This window comes from Mobula hypostoma, chromosome 17 (genome assembly GCF_963921235.1).
Source record: "Mobula hypostoma chromosome 17, sMobHyp1.1, whole genome shotgun sequence".
NCBI lineage: Eukaryota > Metazoa > Chordata > Chondrichthyes > Myliobatiformes > Myliobatidae > Mobula > Mobula hypostoma.
In genome coordinates, this window is record NC_086113.1 from 28,672,297 (window position 1) to 28,691,650 (window position 19,354).

The following is a 19,354-nucleotide window of genomic DNA, read 5'->3' on the forward strand; positions in this document are numbered from 1 at the left end:
TTGTATTGCTTAAGCAGTGTCTAAAACATCCACCTTATCACTCTCCACAATTTCCACTATTTCAAAAACAATCCCATCACCAGGCATATCTTCTTCTCCCCTCCCCTCTCTGTTTTCTGCTGAGATCGCTCTTTCTGTGATTTCCTCGTTAAAATTCAAAGTTCGAGTTCAACATTCAAAGAACATGTATATCACAATATACTACCTGAGATCCATTTTCTTATGGGCATTCACAGTAAGTACAAAGAGACACAATAAAATCAATTTAAATCTGCACACAACAAACATAGGTTTAAAAAGATGTGCAAAAGACACATTACAAATACAAAAAAGAATAAAAAACAAAATAATAATAATTATAAACAAATAAGCAATAAATATTGAGAACATGAGATTGTAGAGTCCTTGAAAGTGAGTCCATAGGTTGTGTAATAACTTCAGTGTCGGGTGATTGAAGTTGAGTGAGGTTATTTCCTCTGATTCAAGAGCTTGATGGTTGGGGGGCAATTACTGTTCCTGAACCTGGTGGTGTAGGACTTAAGGCTCCAGTACCTCCTTCTTGATGGCAGAAGCAAGAAGAGAGCATGACCTGGATAGCGGGCAGGGTCTTTGATGATGGATGTTGCTTTCCTGAAACAACTCTGCTTGTAGATATGCTCAATGGTGGGGAGGACTTCACCCATGATGGACTGGGATGCATCCACAACCTTTTGTAGGCTTTATGTTCAAGGGCATTGATGTTTCCATACCAGGCCAGTCAGTATACTATCCACTGCGCATCTATAGATGTCAGTAAAAATTTTAGAGGGCATGTCAAATTTTCGCAAACTTCTAAGAAAATAGAAGCTGTGCCTTCTTTATATTGGCAGTTATGTGCTGAACCCTTGACATATCCTCTGAAATGATAATACCAAGGAACTTAAAGTTGCTGATCTTCTCCACCTCTGATCTCCTGATGAGCACAGGCTGATTGACCTGCAGTTTCCACCTCCTAAAGTCAATAATCCACTCTTTGGTTTTGCTGACACTAAGTGAGTGGCTGTTTTTGTGCCAACATTCAGCCAAGTTTTCAAACTCCCATATGCTGATCTGTCACCACCTTCAATTCGGCCAACAACAGTGGTATCGTCAGCAAACTCAAATATCACATTGGAGTTGTACATAGCCTCACAGTCATAAGTATAAAGCAAGTACAGCAGGGGACTAAGCACACAGCCTGTTTGTGCCTTCCCACCAGTCCCACCCCAGGCATGTATTACTACAACTAATCTATACCTCGGGTCTCACTGGTGTAAAGGAGGCTGCACCACAAGCAATAAATAACACCAATTGATTCACATGTGAAGACTACCTCACCTGAAATCAGAGTTCAGAGCCTTTACTGGGAGAAAGTGAGGAGGTGTAGGGGCGGGTATAACACTTATATTGGGGGATTGCTTCATCAAGCACCATTGCTCCTTCTGCCCTAACAGTCAGGATCTTCCAGTAGCCAGCCATTTTAATTCAACTTCCCATTCCCCCATTGACATATCTATCCATGGACTCCTGTATTCCAAGTGGAGGTCAGATGTAAACTAGAGAAAAAGTATCTCATATTACACTGTTTTTATCTACAAGCTGATGGCAACAACATTGATTTCTCCAGCTTCCAGCAGCCACTCCTCTCTGCATCCCCCCTTTGTTTTCCCTTATTCTACTAGCCTCTATAGCTCTTCTCTTACAAATCTTCATCTTCCAATCACTCATTCTTTCCTCACACCAGTTCCCCTCCTCACCTCTTCCTTTTATTCCTTGGGTATACTGTCCTCTCCTACCAGATTCAATATTCTTCAGCCCTATGTAACTATCATCACCCAGCGTATTACACTCTTCGCATTCTTCTCCCTCCCTTCCCTATCTTGCCCCTCGCACCTGGATCCATCATGCAGGACATGCCTTCTTCTCATTGGTAGCATCACCAGGGACACACATGATGATTCAGAGACAGCTTCATCCAATTTCTAAATGGACATTGAACCATGAATACTACCTCACTTTTATATATATATATATATTATTTCTGTTTTGCACTATTTTTGATCTAACTATTTAATATACATATAAATATTATTGTAATTGATTTACTTATTTATTTCTTACTTTCTATATTATTATGTATTGCATTAAACTTCCACTGCTAAGATAACAAATTTCCTGACACATGCCGGTGATAATAAACCTGATTCTGATTTTCATTCTGATTCTGGTCTCCTATCACCTGTCAACTCTTCCCCTCCCCTCTTCCCTTTTATATTGGCTATTTCCATTTTTCTTTCAAGTCTTTAAGAAGGGTCTCAACCTGACACATTAACTGTCCATTTCCCTCCTGAGATGTTGCTTGACTTCTTAAGTTCCCACAGTATTTTGTGTGGCATTCACACGCTTCTTTTAGGAATCATTTCATGCATTACCTTTCTTTCCTCTATAAGCTCCTCAATAATCCTTTGATATTTTTGGGGGTCATTAACTTTTCAAAAAATGAGAACCCCAAGAAATTACAGTTCTCCAATATTTGTAATCATGGCCTCCTTAAAATCTGGAAATCTATGTCTATATCTCCGAGCCTCTCCCTGTTCTTCAAGGTCCTAAAGTAATCCTTAAAAATCATATCATTTGATCAATGTCTTATTTGTTGCCCTAAATTCTTCTTATGTGCTTCCAGGACAATTTATTTTAATGGCATATCTTCCAAAGCTGTGTTACATTAAAGACTGTGAAGACAGGAACATAAGAAATTGAGGCAGGAATAGGTTATTTGGCTCCATGTGCCTTCTCTGTGTTCACAGGATCATGTGGTCTATTCCTGAGCACCTACATTACTTCCATTTCTCATGATTCCCACAATTATCAAATAATCCAACAATCTCTCACCTGTCAAACTCATAACATTTTTCAAATGCCAGAATCAGGAAGAGGTTTGTTATGACTTTTATGGCAGCAGTACAGTACAAAACATAAACATTACTATAAATCACCAAGAATAAGTTGTACCAAACACAAATAGTAAGGTAGTGCTCATGGCTTCATAGATCATTCAGAAATCTGATGGCTGAAGGGAAGAAGCTATTTCTAAAACAATGAGTGTTGGTCTTCATGCTCCTGTAACTTCTTCCCAAAAGTAGTATTGAGAAGAGGGCATGTTCCAGATCCAGAGTTTCTTTAACGATGGATGCCACCTTATAAAGGCACTGCCTTTTGAAGATGTCCTCAGTTGTGGAGAGGTTGTGCCCCTGAGGGAGCTGATTGGGTCTACAGCTCTCTACATCCTCTTACGATCCAGCACATTGGATCCAGGCAGTGATGCAACCAATCAGAATACTCTCCATTTTACGTTTGTAGGAATTTGCTGGAATCTTTGGTGACATACTGATTCTCTTCAAACTCCAATGGCATGCTCCCTTATTAACAACTTTTTTCACTCTGTGAAGCAGACAAGCCTTCTGGCTTGATTTCACTGTAAGTCCACCTGTCAATGGTGTTAGTTATTATTGGGTTATCTTTTTGACCTTGTTGCAGTTTTAACATATCAGCCTGACTGCTTTGTTCGTTAATTGAGTCCTGCCAAATGGTCTTGACCCAAAACATCGACTAATCTTTTCCATAGATGCTTCCTGGCCTGCTGAGTTCCTCCAGCATTTTGTGTGTGTTACTTTTTCATTAATTTCCATTTCGTTGTGAGCCATCAGAAATGATGACAAATGATTTATTGAAAGAAAGAAGTAAATAATGCAGACACAAATACAACATAAGTATTACACTAGTTAGTCACAATGATTAGCAGTAACTATTTATTGGATCATTAAAGAAATATTTCTAACTTTGTCTTGACAGACAACAAATACTTAAAATATGCAAGATCATTATCACAGAAGTCTACAGATAGATCAGAAAAAAATGACTTTCTATTTGATGTCCCACAGATATCAAGGGAAGATATGGGCACTAAAAACAAATTAATATGCCACACTTAAGATTGATTCCTTTTCATCAAAAGAAAATCTCATTTTTGAAAACAGGGCTGGATAAAGAAAGAATTGATTAGATTCTTGCTAAAATAATGACACAGAATAGTAACATTGTAATTATCTGTGAAAACCTTCCTGAAGTGAGTTAATGGAAACACAGTAAATTTTCAAAGTGAAGTAAAAAGATTAGAGTAGATTTAACAAATACTTCAGAGGAGCATTACTGGATCATTTTTATGGTCAGTTGTTACTGCTAGTAGTGATTCTGCTCTGAAGCCATTGTGCTTGGAGGGAGCATTACTTTCACCGTCTTATGGTCCTTCTGGATTAATTTAGTTTATTTAATGCATTCTATGGTTTCAGTCCACTACAGAAATGGCTTTACACCTTCTACAGTGTTCACAATCATCAGCCCAGTGAGACTTGTTGGTCTTCCTGTGGCGAGATATGTATGTTAATGATTGCTGCTGCCTGGCATGTTCCATGCTGCAGGAATATATTTTAAAGGACACTCTTAATCTTGGTGCAGCCAACACAAGGGCTTTGTGATCTGACGTGACACCACTAAGTATTTGGGGGATTCTCCTGCATAGAGCCTCCCAAATACTTGAAGGTCATATTGTTCAAAAAGATCAGAATCAGAATTAGTATCAGAATCAGATTTATTATCACAATCAGGTTTGTGTCGTGAAATTTGTAATCTTAGCAGCCGTAGTTCAATGCAATACATAATATAGAAGAAAAAAACATAATAATAACAATAATAACAATAAATAAGTAAATCAATTACAGTATATATATTGAATAGATTAAAAATCATGCAAAAACAGAAATAAGATATATTTAAAAAGTGAGGTGATGTCCAAGGGTTCAATGTCCATTTAGGAATTGGATGGCAGAGGGGAAGAAGCTGTTCCTGAATCGCTGAGTGTGTGCCTTTAGGCTTCTTTACCTCCTACCTGATGGTAACAGTGAGGAAAAAGCATGCCCTGGGTGCTGGAGGTCCTTAATAATGGACACTGCCTTTCTGAGACACCACTCCTTGAAGATGTCCTGGATACTTCGTAGGGTAGTACCCAAGATGGAGCTGACTAGATTAACAATCCTCTGCAGTTTCTTTCAGTCCTGTGCAGTAGCCCGTTCATACCAGACAGTGATGCAGCCTGCCAGAATGCTTTCCATGAGTAGCATTACTGTTTTGCACTAGAATGTATTAACTTTTTAATCAGCAAATATACAGAATTCATAAATCTATATAAATCTGATGATGACGTGAATGTAATAAAAATGCTATGTGCTCTTCTTGTACCTCTTGTATATATTTATTATGAATAAGTTTTATTTTGGAAATTTTAAAAAATGTGCCTATGTTAATCACAGCATTGAAGTTCTTTTCAGTTATTTTGGAATGGCATTGGAGATATTTATCAATATAAATACATACATATTAGTGCATGCATCAAATTTATTGATGCATGGTTAGAGAAATATCTTGGAATCTGCATAGTAAGTGTTTTCCACATGACATCATCTCCTATTTTGAAAGAGTTAAATCACTTAGTGCTCCAACATCTTTCTGTGTTTTCACTTCCCAGATCTTACTGTATCTATGGTTGGGTGTTATTTTTTTTAAGGTAGATATTGGGAAGGAATCCATTATTGATCTCTGGCTTTAAATGCATGGAAGATATTGGTGGTCAGTTAATCACACCTCTCCCATTCACTTTGTTCCATAAATATCAATGGCACTAAATTTGTGCTGGGAACTGGAGCTGAATTGTTCCCCAGACCTTAGTTCAAACTATGGTTAAGAGTCTTCCATCTTGCATAAGCCTTGACTTTGCTTGCAAATGGCCTGTCAAGTGATGTGCTACTAGAATTTGATAGGGTCATCTTCAATTGCTAAGGGCGGTGTCACTGTTGCTTTCAGCAAAGTCACACTTTCTCAAATAGCTTTCTAAACAAAAATGGAGAATGACATAGCAACTGAAAATACTGCTAAAGAGAAAGTAGGAGTTAATGTGCTGAGATATGACTAAAAGTAATCAGTAAATGACACAATGGGAAGACAAGTGGTGATAATATGATATGAGAGATAATCAAGGACAGGACAGGCAGGAATGCAATGTGATGATAATTTGATTAGATGAAAATATATTTGTGATGATGCCTTAGGGTATATAATTTATGACATGCTTGTCCAATAATGCATCTCTGACCAGTAACGTGAAACGTGTTGCATTGGTACATCAAAGGAATGTATTTTGGACAGAGTACGATGTACTAATACAACAATGCAGTATGTTTAGAACTACTGACTAGGGGTAAATTTTATTCAGTTCTATTTTTTACTCGTGCCCTTTACATGGTCTCCAGTTTACCCCCACTTTTTTTAATTATTGCTAAATCAAATTTAAAATATCCGTACTCAAGATCAGTAAGTCTACCAAATTTCTGAAAGTGGTCAGATAATCTGAAATCTCAAATTGGTCTCAAATCATCTGATCAATTTGAACCTAATTTAAAGCAGTCAGAGACTCCACAAAACAAATATAAAACCACCTTTTTTTACATTCACAGGTTATATGATAGCGGTCCCCAACCACCGGGCCGCGGACTGGTACCAGGCTGCAAAGCATGTGCTACCGGGCCACGAGGAAACGATATGATTTGGCGATATGAGTCAACTGCACCTTTCCTCATTCCCTGTCACGCCCTGTTGAGCTTGAACGTGCGCGAGGTCATTAAGCATGCATCATCCATGTCAGCGCGAGAAGGAGATAAACTCCTCGAGCTAGCAAATGACAGTGGGCTGAAAATTGTGTTTGACATAACATCTCTGCCGGCATTCTAAATCAAAGTCAAGGCTGAATATCCTGAGATAGCCACGAAAGCACTGAAAACGTTGCTTCCATTTCCAACATATCTCTGCAATGAATGAAACAAAAATTAAATTGCAAAATAGACTGGACATCAGGAACCCCCTTCGAGTATCGCTGTCTCCCATCACCCCTCGATGGCACCGTCTTGTTGCAGGAAAACAAGCCCAGGGTTCATATGGGGAAAATATGTGCTCTGTGTTTAATATCCAAATGTTACTTAAAATGTTGTGATGCTATTGACTTGCGAGTGACCTACATAACCATATAACAATTACAGCACGGAAACAGGCCATCTCGGCCCTTCTAGTCCGTGCCGAACGCTACTCTCACCTAGTCCCACCGACCTGCACTCAGTCCATAACCCTCCATTCCTTTCCTGTCCATATACCTATCCAATTTTTCTTTAAATGATAATATCGAATCTGCCTCTATCACTGCTGCTGGAAATTCGTTCAACGCTTACTTCAAGCTCCCCTGTCCTACCCTGGTAATAGACTTATCACTATATTCATGCGAGGAAAATATGCGCTGTGTGTTTAATATTAAATTTGTTAGATAAACCCCATTAGAAATGAAATTGAGTGCATTAGTCACTTATCACCTATATTCCGGTCGTGATTAACACCCTTCACCCCCTGAACAGAATCGCCAAAAACGATTTGTAGAAAAAAATCGGCACATAGAGGCATGCGCAAGTCACTCATGTGCACACAGGTGCCCCAAGCAAGGCTTCATGGTCATGGTAGTCTTTCTCGGGGTAAACACCAAGTATTTGACTGCTACTTTTGTCCGTTGACAACCCTACCCCCCCACCCCACACACCCCGTCGGCCAGTCCACAAGAATGAGGTCAATATTAAACCGGTCCGCTGTGCAAAAAAGGTTGGGGACCCCTGTTATATGAGACTTTAGACCTTATTAGAATCTCCTGACCGATTTCTCTTTCATCCCATTTTAGACTGTAAGACCATAGGTCCATAAGACATAGGAGCAGAAATAGGCCACTCGAATCTGCCCAATCATTCCATCATGATTGATTTATAATCCCTCTCAGCCCCATTCTCATGCCTTCTCCCTCTAACCTTTGACACCCTGAATAATCAAAGACTCCACTTTTAATATGCTCAATGAGTTGGCCTCCACAACTGTCTGTGGCAATGAATTCCACAGATTCACAACTCTCTAGCTAAAGAAATTCCTCCCTGTTGCTGTTCTAAATGGACGACTCTCTATTCTGAAGCTGTGCCTTCTGGTCCTAAACTCACCCACTATAGGAAACATCCTCCCCACATCCACTCTATCCAGACCTTTGAATATTCAATAGGTTTCAATATGATCCCCCTCATTCTTCTAAATCTCTAGTGAATACAGGCCCACAGTAATCAAACATTCCTCATACATTAACCCTTTCATTCACAGAATCATTTTTGCAAATCGCCTCTGGACCCTCTCCAATGCCAGCACATCCTTTCAGAGATAAGGGGAACAAAACTGTTCACAGTACTCCAAGTGTGATCTGTACAATGCCTTATAAAACCTCAGCATTATATGCTTGTTCTTATAATCTAGTCATCTCAAAATGAATGCTGACAATGCATTTATCTTCCTTACCACTGACTCAAGCTGAAATTAATCTTTAGGAAATCCTGCACAAGGATGCCAATGTCCCTTTGCACCACAGATTTTTGAATTTTTCTCCCTGTTAAGAGAATAGTCGACCAAAGTGCATGACCATAGCTTTCTATACACTCTATTCCATCTGCCACTTCTTTGCCGATCCTTCCAATCTGACTAGATTCTCCTGCAGACTCTCTGCTTTCTCAACACTACTCACCCCTCCACCTATTTTCATATCATCTGCAAATGTGGCCACAAAGCCATCAAATCATTGACATATAAAGTGAAAACCAGCAATCCCAACACAGACCCCCAAAGATCATCAATAGTCACCAACAGCCAACCAACCAGATACATTCCTTTTATCCCTCTCTTTGCCTCCTGCCAGTTTGAATTTTCTTCAGACTCTTCTCTAATCATATACTTTTTCTGCTAACCTTGTTCTAATTTTGTTAGTTTTACATGTCCATTTCTTCTCAAAACATTTTAAAAATAATAAGAAAAAAGCACAAGGTAATAAACGTTCTACTTTTATCTTTTATAAAATCACCCAGACAGGTAATCTGGAAATTACCAGTCAAATTTTAAAGCAATCATTGCCCTAGTTATTTTCTCCTTTACCCTCTGTGGTGTTCCTTAAAATCACAGGATCACAGAATCACAGAAATGTACCAAAATGAAACAGGTCCTTTTGTCTCACCTCTGCTATGCTTACAGGGATGCCGATCTACATTAATCCTATTTGCCCATTTTAGGGCAATATCCTGGTGTGTTTTTCCTAACCACGTACCTCTCCAAATGCCTTTCAAATACCTCCACTACCTCCTCTGGCATCTTTTAACAGATTATCACCAGCCCCTGCATGAAAAGCCTACTCCTCAGATTTCTTTTCACTCTTTTCATCTGATATTTCCCCTTTCATCTTAAACCTCTCTCCCTGATTCTAAACTCCACTGCCTTCATAATTTTGTAAACATCTGCAAAGTCACAATTTACTCTCTTACGTTCCATTGGGAACAAATCCAGAGTATTCAATCTCTCCCAAAGACGATAGTCTTCCATTCCAGGCAACATCCTAATGAATCTCTTTTGGTACCATATCCTTCCCATAGTGTGGCATCCAGATATGCAATTAACACTTTATGTTTTGTAGATTTGTGACATGACATTTTATACTCAATGTTAATGGAAAGTAAGTATGTCAGATGTCTCCTTCCTTACCCTATCCACTGGTATACCCACTTTCACTGAGCTATGAACCTGCATCCCAAGGTTTCTCTATATATATATCAGTTTCCTTTTATCTTGGCAATTTAAAAAATGATTTGTTGTAATGGCTATCATTAAGAAACGCTAACCTTTTATCTTGGTGAATGCTGAAGGTCAGGATTTCTTTCCAACACTCCGAACAAGCACTTTCTCCAGTCTTCTCATTGTCTGCCATTGGCTTCACCTCTTCCTTTCTATATCAATTACTAATTGCACAACAGTCCTATAAATAGATTATTTTTAGTCACCTTCATAACTCAGACAATTAAGGAGTGTGCAGTATTGGATAGTTGGTAGGATAGAAATCTCTCCATTTTAAAGGTACAAAATACATTCAGTGCCCACTTTTTTTTTACAACAGGCATGGAATCTGTTGTGATCTTTTGCTGCTGTAACTCATTCACGTCAAGGTTCAGAGATGATGTTCTGCACACCACTGCTGTAACACCTGGCTATTTGACTTACTTTTGCCTTCCTGTCAGCTTGAATTAGTCTGGCCATTCTCCTCTCACCTGTCTCATTAACAGGGCAGTTTTGCCTATAGAACTGCCCCTCAATGCATACTGTTACGTACCCCGTAACTGGGTTGCCAAACCAGCAGAAATGGATCACTCAGTTGGAGTCTGGAGTACTAGAACTAAGAAAGTTTTATTAAAGAAACAAGCAACACAGTAATCGAAAGGATAATAAATGCAACAGTTCAGTGATGATAAACACACATGTGCACAGCATTAAGATAACAGCATCAATCAAGCTCTATCCTTGTCTAGGGGTAAATGACCAATTTCAAAATTACTCAAAGTTCAGTCCAGTTAGTAGTTCAGTTCGCAGTAATCATTGCCATGGCGGTGGACAACGTGGGGGAAGAGAGAGATAGAATAGGAACAACTGATCATTCAGAACGGCTTCACTCACAGACCAGCGGGATGGCTCACAAACAGCATTTGGGCGGGTCCTTGGTGATGTCACCTGAGGTCACCGACTGTGACCCCTCCTCCAGATGCGGTCGATCCTCTGCAGTGAACCCGGCACCCAGGCAAGGGCGGACACACACCGGGTTCCCGCTGATCGTACCTTTCCACCCTTGTCGTTGTCTGGTACTTCTCACCCACTCGTGAGAAGCGCACCGCTTCCAGGGTCTCGTTACCTCGGGTGGCGTGTGTGTCTGTCTTAGCGAACCTGTCCCTTTTTATCCCCCTGCTGGGGTATCGCCTGTCCATCACTTCAAACAGTTCAGGGTTCAAAGGGGGGGAGCCGCTCCAGACAGCTCTCTCTCCCACATCCCTTCATTACACATCTCCAGACGCTGCTCCATTGTTCCTTATCTCTCCTTCCCCTGAGGGCAGGTGGCAGACCAACTGCTGATGCCACTGATGCTAGCCCAGGCCAGCAAACATCTTAACTTTATGTGTATTCTCGTAACACTTCCCCCCTTTAAGGATTTTTACCGGGAGGTAAAAATTACAAACATGACTACATTATCGGATACATACACAATATACATCTTTAACAGTTATTTAGCTAATACAGAGAATTTGAAGCTGTCAACACCTTGACAGACAGTCATCACATTTTCTGTTCCTTTTACACGTGTTATTAATAATCCCTTAGACCAGGCTCCAACTCAGCAAACTTCATAGTGGCCAAAAACACTGATGAATTGCGACCAATGTAACCTCTCATTTGGTTTTGTCCCGGACCACAACAACAAGGGTCGTCCCATTCCGACTCAATTTTCTCTCGCAAGGGCTTAGTAGGAGGGGGACGGGTATTGACCGCAGAGTTATTGCAAAACTTCCTGCAGTACCCCACCATCTCCAAAAGCCTTCCGAGGGCCCTTTTGTCTGTCGGGGTTGGGAGGTCAGTGATAGCCTGCACTGTAGCTTGCATCACTGCCAGCTGCCCCTGTGTCACCACAATTCCCAGGTAAGTGACCCTCGTGTGGCCGAATTCATTTTTTTCAAGGTTCACTATCAAACTGGCTTCAGACAGCCGTATTAAATTGCCAATACACACCTCTGTGGTCATCAGCCCTTTAGTCACTGAATTACTCGAAAAATATGGGTGTTGTTTACTTGGCTGCCCTATTGTAACCACAGTCACCCAACGTCCCAGTTCTTTGCATTTCCTCGGGACAATCAAACACATGGGTGCGAGTCGTTTAATTACTCCTTCGGGGATTAAGGGAGAGACCTTATCAGTAGACCTGGCCAAAACAATAGCCTTCTCCCATCTGACCGATCCCATCCTAATCTTTTCAAAATGGTTTTTTTCTCTTATCAAGGGGCCCCTAGCTTCATTGATTTCCACGCTAACACCGACTAGGTTTGTTAGCATATCAAAAGCCGGTGACCGTCTCAGTTCGCGTCGGTCATGATCAATAACATTTTTCCCCCTGGGCAGCCGGTAACTCTCTTTCATGATTCCACCAACTGTTTCCTCCAGCACCGCAAAATGTCCACCGGGGGGTACCTCGTGGGCCATGTTAAAAACCACATCCCCATAACTCTTTTGCACCACCCCCCACTCCTCATCTGCGGATGCTGTACTTGATTTCCCTTTCTTCCTTAGCACTTCCTCATCCGCACAATAGCTTGTCAAGGCTGTGTCAGAGAGAGCGGTCTCGGCAAAAACCATCAGCCCCTCGTCTCGCTCCTGCGTCTGCACAAATTCTTTCCTGGCTACTGCTACGTCCGTCCCAGCTCCCTCACTACCTCTTATCTCACTACACCCTGTCTCATACAAGGTTGGCAGAAATGTTTCAGCCAAATTCACCATCGCGGGCGGGGCCTCCATGCTGGCAGGCTGACCCGTCAATCTCACGACTGGGAACACGATTCCTCCGGCGATGTCATTACCGAGCAAGACTTCCACGTCTTTCATTGGTAATTCGGACCTCACCCCGATCGTGACTAGTCCAGAGACCAGGTTGCTCTGTAAGTGTATCTGGTGCAAAGGGACTGACTCTGTCCCTTCCCCAACACCTTTGACCTCTACCTCCCCAGTCTGGGTCTCTGAGCTAAACTCTAATACACTCTTCAGTATTAGTGACTGACACGCTCCCGTGTCTCTCCAGATCCGCACTGGAACTGGTTTTAACCCCTCCTTCACTGACACCAATCCGGCCGAGATAAACCTCTCGCGCCCTTCCTGGACTTTTTCAGACCTGTCCTTCCCTAGCGGTTCGCTTAACAGCTCAATACAGCCATTCAAAATTTCCGCTTTTCCTTTCCCCGTCTCCTTCCTTGGGGCAAAGCACCTGGACGCAAAGTGTCCGACTTTCCCACAATTATAACAGACGACCCCAGGAGACTTCCTACCAGACTGCTCCCGGTCTACCTTATCCTTTTCACTAGTCCCCGGCTTACTTTCTGACTTTTCCGGTGGACTCTCCCCGCCGTCCTGACTACCCTTCTGGTAGCCTTTACTCGGGGCAACCTTCATTTTATGCGTCAACGCATACTCATCCGCTAACTTAGCAGTTGCGGCTAACGTGGCTGCCTCTTTCTCATCGAGGTAGGGTCTCATACCCTCAGGGACACAACCTTTAAACTGCTCAATCAGAATCAGTTGCAGCAGTCTGTCATAATCCCCCTCTACCCCTTTCGAGGCGCACCAACGCTCACAATATGTTTGCATCTCACGAGCAAACTCCAAATACGTGCGGTCCCACTGCTTCCTCGCATTCCGGAACCTCTGCCGGTATGCCTCCGGGACCAACTCATAAATCCTGAGGATGGCCTCTTTCACCACCTCATACTTCTGGGCATCTTCCGCGGATAAAGCGGAGTAAGCTTGTTGGGCCTTCCCTTTCAGTACACTCTGAAGTAAAACAACCCACTTATCCCTCGGCCATTCCTGACTTATAGCCACCTTTTCGAAGTGGAGAAAGTACCGATCCACATCGGTATCGTCAAATGGGGGAACCAGCCTAACCTCCTGGGTCGCCCGGAACCCTCCACCTTGGTTCGGCACGAGCCCCTGCTCGGCCCTTATCTTTAACTTCTCCAGCTCAAATTCCCTTTCCCTCTGTTTCTCCTCTCTCTCCAACTGTCTGTCCCTCTCTCTCTCTTCTCTCTCCAACTGTCTTTCTCTCTCTTGCCTTTCTACCTCTTTCTCTCTCTCCCGCCTTTCTAACTCTTTCTCTTTCTCCTGCCTTTCTAACTCTCTCTCTTTCTCCTGCCTTTCTAACTGCTTCTCTTCGTGTTCTAACTGCCGTACCCGGAACTCGTGCTCGAGTCTCAGTTTTTCAAGCTGTACCTGTACCGCGTCTCCAGCAGGTTTTTCAATAGACACCTCCCCCAGCTCACCTTGGGGAAACACACCTTTAGATACATAGTGCTCTACAATAGCTCTGTGTATCTCCTCTCTCCTCATTGTCGACTTCACCTTAGCAAGATTCACCCGTTTGGCCACAGCTATCAATTCTGATTTCCTGGCATCCTCTAATGCCTCCAAGGTCGGCGCCTTTATAAATTCCTCAACCTCCATTTCTGCTGTTTGTCTTTTCTTTCTTTCGGGAATTTTAACCCAATCAATTTACTCCGTCCCAAATTTAGCGTTCAAAATCGCGGACGAGAACCCCACTTATGTTACGTACCCCGTAACTGGGTTGCCAAACCAGCAGAAATGGATCACTCAGTTGGAGTCTGGAGTACTAGAACTAAGAAAGTTTTATTAAAGAAACAAGCAACACAGTAATCGAAAGGATAATAAATGCAACAGTTCAGTGATGATAAACACACATGTGTACAGCATTAAGATAACAGCATCAATCAAGCTCTATCCTTGTCTAGGGGTAAATGACCAATTTCAAAATTACTCAAAGTTCAGTCCAGTTAGTAGTTCAGTTCGCAGTAATCATTGCCATGGCGGTGGACAACGTGGGGGAAGAGAGAGATAGAATAGGAACAACTGATCATTCAGAACGGCTTCACTCACAGACCAGCGGGATGGCTCACAAACAGCATTTGGGCGAGTCCTTGGTGATGTCACCTGAGGTCACCGACTGTGACCCCTCCTCCAGATGCGGTCGATCCTCTGCAGTGAACCCGGCACCCAGGCAAGGGCAGACACACACCGGGTTCCCGCTGATCGTACCTTTCCACCCTTGTCGTTGTCTGGTACTTCTCACCCACTCGTGAGAAGCGCACCGCTTCCAGGGTCTCGTTACCTCGGGTGGCGTGTGTGTCTGCCTTAGCGAACCTGTCCCTTTTTATCCCCCTGCTGGGGTATCGCCTGTCCATCACTTCAAACAGTTCAGGGTTCAAAGGGGGGGAGCCGCTCCAGACAGCTCTCTCTCCCACATCCCTTCATTACACATCTCCAGACGCTGCTCCATTGTTCCTTATCTCTCCTTCCCCTGAGGGCAGGTGGCAGACCAACTGCTGATGCCACTGATGCTAGCCCAGGCCAGCAAACATCTTAACTTTATGTGTATTCTCGTAACAATACATATTCTTTTGTTTTTCAGAAGACTATAAGACACAGGAACACAATTAGGCCATTTGGCCTGTTGAGTCTGCACTGACATTCAATCTTGGCTTCCCTGCTCAGTCCCACGACCCGGCCTTCCCCTGGTAACCTTAGATAACATGGCCAATAAAGGCCCCATCAATCTCTGCCTTAAACACACCCTATGACCTGGTCTCCACAGCTGCTTGTGGTAACAAATTCCACAAATTTACCACTCACTGGTGAAAGAAATTTCTCCACATCTCTATTTTAAATGGTTGCTCCTCTATCCTGAGGCTGTGCCCTCTTGTTCTAGACTTCCCCATCATGGGAAGCATCCTTTGCACACCTACTCTGTCTAGGTCTTTCAACAATCGAAAGATTTCAATGAGATCTCCCTCATCCTTCTAAATTCCAGTGAGTACAAGCTCAGACCCTTTGAACGTTCTTCACATGATTACCCTTTTATTCCTGGAATAATCCTTATAATCCTCTTCTGAAACCTCCCCAATGCCAGAATATCTTTTCTAAGATGAGGGGCCCCAAACTGTTCATGATACTCAAGGTGAAACCTCACTAGTGCCTTATGAAGACTCAACATCACATGCCTGCTCTTATATTCTAGACCTCTTTAAATGAACATTGCATTTTCCTTCCTCACCAACAATTCAACCTGCAAGTTAACCAACAGGATTTTCTGCACAAGGACTCCCAAGTCTTTTTGCATCTCAGATATTTGGATTTTCTCCTTGTTTAGAAAATATTCTGCAGTTTTATTTATTTTACAAATGTGCATGACCATGGATTTTCCAACATTGTATTTCATTTGCCACTTTCTTGCCCATTCTCCTAATCTGTCTACATCCATCTGCAGCATTCTTGTTTCTTCAATACTACCTGCCCCTCCACCAATTTTTGTATCATCAGCAAACTTTGTAACAAAGCCATCTATTCCATCATCTATCCCCGGTGGAATACCACTAGTCACTGGCAGCAAGCCAAAAAAGGATCCTTTTATTCCCAATCACTACCTCCTACCAATCAGCCAATGTTCTAACCATACTAGTAACTTTCCTGCAGTATCATGGGAATTTAACTTGATAAGCAGCCTCATGTGTGGCACCTTGTCAAAGGCCTTCTGAAAATCCAAATATACAATATCTACTGCATCCCCTTTATCTATCCTACTTATAATATCCTCAAAGAATTCCAACAGGTTCATCAGACAAGATTTTCCTTTAAAGAACCCATGCTGACTTCATCCTATCTTTTCCTGTGTCATGAAGTACTCCATAACCTCATCCTTAACAGATAGCTCCAACTTCTTCCAAACCACTGAGATCAGGCTAACTGGTCTATAATATCCTTTCTGCTGCCTCCCTCCTTTCTTTTGTACCATTCTTTGTAAACTCTAGAGACTCTTGTGTGTGAAAATCCCAGGAGATCAGCAATTTCTGAGATACTCAAACCACCCTGCTGACACAAACAATCATTCCACAGTTAAAGTCACTTAAAGCACATTTCTTCCCATTCTGATGTTTGGTCTGATCAACCGAACCTCTTGACCATAAATCTTTCACACTTTTTACACTTTATTCTACATTGTTACTGTTGTACTTCATCCTAGCTCAATACACTGTGTAATGAATTGATCTGTATAAACAGAATGCAAGATTAGATTTTCACTGTATCTTGGTACATGTGACAATAATAGACCAATGCCAATGTCAATAATGAAGAGACTGGAATTGTAAGGCTAAAGCAATCTCAATATTTTATTTAATGCAACATTCTATGGGTATGGGTAACCCTAGGTAATTTCTAAAGTAAGCACATGTTCGGCACAGCATTGTGGGCCAAGGGGCCTGTATTGTGCTGTAGGTTTTCTATGTTTTTATGTTTGCATGCTTTTATGCATTGAGTTGCTACCTCATGATTGGCTGATTAGACGGTTGTATTAAGGAAGAGGTGTACAGTTATAAATAATAAAATGGCCACCAAGTGTAAATACTGATTAATCCCTTCCACAATTGTTAAATACCAAAAATGCACCCATATTTCAGGTAAGAAATAAAATATTTGCCTGCTTGAAAACTGATCAAGCTCCATGTTGGGGTCATTCAACAGAGGAAACAACCGAATCAATCCATTTTTATTTTGCAGATATTGTTCTTGATTTGGTTAAGTCATTTTGTTTTATTTGTTGCTATGTGCTGAACTCCAGTCAAACAATCTGATGACTATTGGAGATAGTTTATCCCAAGATAAACTCGTGCACACACTTTACAATCCCAGCCCCCTAACCAGTTGAGTGTCAGGGCTAATTATACAGCTTAGACAAGGATCAGTATCTCAATTCCCAAATCACTATTATAAACACTCTGTTGCTTGATATCCAGTGACCTCCACCCTCCCATACTGAACTCCTTTTCTCAATGTAGCTGCAGTTGGTGTCTACCTCAGTGGGTCACTCTTCCCAACCTTCCACCAGCAACCCAACTCTCTTCCTCCAATACTATGAACCTTTGAACACATTATTCACTGTACCATCTACCAACAATTCTCACCCATTATCAAATCCTTTCACACTAATTTGAAGGTCAGTGCTCACTGCAACCTGCTCTTCGATAATACCTTGATAATGAGGTGTCTCTTACCCTTTGCTTTATCCAAATTAAGTTCAATGCCCAACAGGATCCCTTGTGTATGATTTGAACAAAAAAATTCACCCTGTGCTTCTCGTATTCTCGAAAATAGACATTGGTCAAAAGTTTAGCCTGATTCCTATATGAACAGTTAATACTTGCAAGATTGACTTTGCTGGCTGGACTTTTGCCTGAGTATTTGGATGATTAATCAATTACCACCCTGCCCTGAGGATGTGAGCTATGGCATGTAATACATCTGGACTTTTTGCTGCTGCTTCATAGTCCTGGAAAATAGACATGGCAATCTGCCACTTTAATTAAGGCAGCTGCTATCTGGTCAAAAAATTAGACGGACAGGCTTGCCTATGACTGTGAAATTATCCGTGGGGAGAGTAATAGTGCCAAAATTGCAGAAAGCAAAAACATTTGTTGCTTTTTTTTTCGTTAAATCCAAGTGCCTGAAGAAATAATTTCAACATATTTGATTCATATACAAGGTGTTGAAGGTGACTGGCAAGTCCAGAATTTATTGCCTATGCCTCCTATCACTTGGGAAAATGCTGGTCAGCTGCTTTCTTCCTGAGCTGCTGCAATACATTGGCACACAGTACGTTGGTAGAAGAGAGAATGAATATTTAACTTCAGATAATTCAATAAGCATATATATAAACAAATATCCCTCCAGCAATAGTTATTTGTAGGTGTAACATGGAAAGCACTAATATATAGTATGATAGTCCACCCTTCTCCTCACCACCTTATTTCATTTTATGTCGCCATTACAAATAAAAGTAACCTGTCCTTTTCTCCACTTAGTCTATTTGCAGTTTTTAATTCTTCTTCTCATTTCGTTCTTTCTGCTACAAGATCTCAAAAGTCTCTACATCTATTGCAATATTTTACTTTCAGTGCAGAGGGATAAATCCATCAGGCCGGGGACTAAAATTAATTTTGGGCCGGTAACTGAAGTCAATGATAGTTTTGAGGTAATTTTCAGTTTGAGCGACTATAATAATTATGCATTAGAAAGTAAGCCGCACGTTCATGTTTATCCAGAGGTTCATTTTAATGGAAATGGAAATTGCAAAAGGCTGCCTCAATATTATCAATTTGCTTGAAGTAAAAATGGTAATATCTTGAAATGTTCAAGTTGCTCATGCCTTTGATAGTTTCATAGAAGTATAATTAATTCTCGTTTGTTCTCAGTTAGTTTGTACAACACTTTTCATGGTGCTGCATTGAGGATACACATTCTGGGTTTTATTGATGATTAATATCAGCTAACAACAGCTCTCATGCAAAATGTATCTAAAGCATAACATCAGTATGTATCCACTCTATACATTCTACATGGTTTAGACTTAAAAAAGAACAAACTATAATAACAGTGATTATCTACTGTATGTTTATGTATTTACTTTTTCAGTTATCTGTGCGCATAGATATAAAATTATTCACAAACACATTCTACATTTGTAAGT